General features: G+C 48.5%; 1 protein-coding gene across 1 annotated transcript in view; it reads right to left on the reverse strand.

Annotated features, from left to right (window-relative positions):
• Positions 1–2,508, reverse strand: part of MIOX (myo-inositol oxygenase) — a 26,373-nt gene that overhangs the window by 4,606 nt on the left and 19,259 nt on the right. The window lies entirely within an intron of this gene.

Below are 2,508 nucleotides of genomic sequence, written 5' to 3' on the forward strand. Positions count from 1 at the left end.
TTGCCTTGCTGGTGGCACTACTCATCAGAAGGACTGTCTGCTCCTATACATTCCTGCCCAGGAGTCAAGATCACGGGGAGAGACCCTCCTGAGTGTCCCACCCAATCAAAGACGCTCATCTGATGGGCACACGAGACAGGGCCTTCTCGGTGGTAGCCCCACGATTATGGAACAGCCTCCTGAGGAAGGAGCACCTGGCCCCCACACCTTCGACCTTCAGGAGCCAGTCGAAGATGGTTTTATTTAGGACTGCGTTTGGCTGGTTTAGGTCTTATTTATTTGTAGTCTTAATCGGAGATTCTAAATTGTGGTCTTTTGTGCTCTTCGTAACTGTCATTTTATTTCCATCATCCACTGCCTTGAGTTCTGCAAGGGAGAAAGGCGCCTGATAAATGTTTTCAAATAAATAATGAATAGGCCTTTTGGAGGAAAGGTGGATAGGTGTGAAAGAATAGGGATTAGAATCAGAGTTGGAAGGGTCCATAGAGGCCATCTAGTCCAGCCCCCTGCTCAATGCAGGACCAGCCTAGAGCATCCTGACAAGTGTTTGTCCAGACGCTGCTTAAAGATGGCCAGTGGGGGGGAGCTCACCACCTCCCCAGGCAGCTGATTCCACCGTTGCACAACTCTTAGGGTAAAAAAGTTTTACTGTAAAAAAGAATAAGATGTGATCCTCTCCTGCTAGAATTATTTATGCAGCAAGATGGGAAGCAGACATCTGCGCGCTATTAGAAGAGTGGAAAAGTAAACTTGCTGAGTATGCAGCGATGGCGAAACTAACATCTTGTTTGAGAAATAGATCAGTTACTAAATTTTGTTGTTTGGGGCTGTGTGCCAACAACTCCCGGTGCCTCTGTGTGGGTCCTGGCGGGCAGATGGAATATATTCCAATTACATGTATTCAGTGCACTCTATCTTAGGTATTGGGTTTTGCTTTGAACTGTATGTTATGCATTAAGGTTTTTCTTCTGCATGTTTCTGAAGTTCCACAAACAGCCTCAGGTCGAATCTGCATTTGTCTTTCCCACCGGTGTCCCAGCCTTCAGACACTGTCTTCAAAAAAACTGTCTACATTTGCTTTTGTTTTCAAACTTCAACTGCACGAGTATACTTTTGCCTGTCTGCATGTGTTTATCGCCCTCTCGTGGCCGCTCCATGGGAACAGCACCTCCGCACTGCTTTAAATGAATCTTCTCCAAACAACATTCAAAAAAGCATAGAGAAAGATGGCGTCACAGAAGCACGAAACGAATTTCAAATGCAAATGCAGATTCGACCAGTGCTTTAAAAATTCTTTAATGTAATGAAGGGGGTATTGGGGATAAAACATTTTTTATTTTCTGTTTATATTGCATAATTACTTTTTACTTTCTGTATTTTATATTACCGGTCTTTAAAAACATTTTTAAGCTGCCCTTCTGGCTTCAAAGCTAGAGGAGAGACCATTGTGGGCTTCCAGTTCCCTTGCTCGAAAGCCAGTCGAGTCCGACTCTAGAGTTGCGGTGCTCATCTCCGTTTCAAAGCCGAAGAGCCAGCGCTGTCCGAAGACGTTTCCGTGGTCATGTGGCCGGCATGACTAAACACCAAGGTGCATGGAACGCCTTCTACCTAGGTATAAAAAAGAAACTCCCACCCCCAATGGTGGCACCTGCAAAACCCGTGCTTACTTGTATATCGGGTTCGTGAGGTCAGGGTTGTCATGGAAGGTGGAGTCCCGTAAGACAACAGAGTCCTGCACTTTGCAACCCACTGGGAACGTGTCCCCCACCACGGCCCACTGTAGGGGGGAGAAGGCAGGACAGAGAAGTTAGTTGACCTGTCGCAAACCAGGAGGCCAACTCTAAGGTGGCCAACTCCATGTTGGGACATTCCTGGAGATTTCAGGGCATCACCTGGAGAGGGGAGGGTTTGGGAAGGAGGGAGACCTCAAGCAAGGTATAATACAGTCCACTCTCCAATTAGGGTTGCCAGGTCCCCTGGGCCACCAGCGGGGAATCAGAGGGTAGGGTTACCAGATCCAGATTGGGAAACTCCTGGAGATTTGGGGATGGAGCCTGGGGGAGAACACAGGGATGTCACTGGGGCACCATGTCCCACAGTCCACCCCTCCAAAGCATTCAGTTTGGTGTAGTGGTGCAGAGCAGCGGATTCTAATCTGGGAATTTAGACAGGAGATGGTGGCGGCTACAAGCATGGGCGGCTTTAAGAGGGAATCAGATAAGCATATGGAGCAGAAGTCTATCAGTGGCTATGAGCCACAAGGTATACAGATAGGGACTCTCATGCTGGGAAGCAAGGGATCCTCTGTCTTCTTGGTGCTTGGGGGGGAGAGGGCAACAGTGGGAGGGCTTCTAGTGTCCTGGCCCCACTGCTGGACCTCCTGAGGGCACCTGGTGTTTTTGGCCACTGTGTGACACAGAGTGGTGGACGGGATGGGCCATTGGCCTGATCCAACATTGGCTTCTCTTATGTTCTTATGTCTGGGGCAAGTGATGCTCTGTATTCTTG

Source organism: Gekko japonicus, unplaced genomic scaffold (assembly GCF_001447785.1).
Source record: "Gekko japonicus isolate JY-2015 unplaced genomic scaffold, Gekko_japonicus_V1.1 scaffold3528, whole genome shotgun sequence".
NCBI classification, from domain to species: domain Eukaryota; kingdom Metazoa; phylum Chordata; class Lepidosauria; order Squamata; family Gekkonidae; genus Gekko; species Gekko japonicus.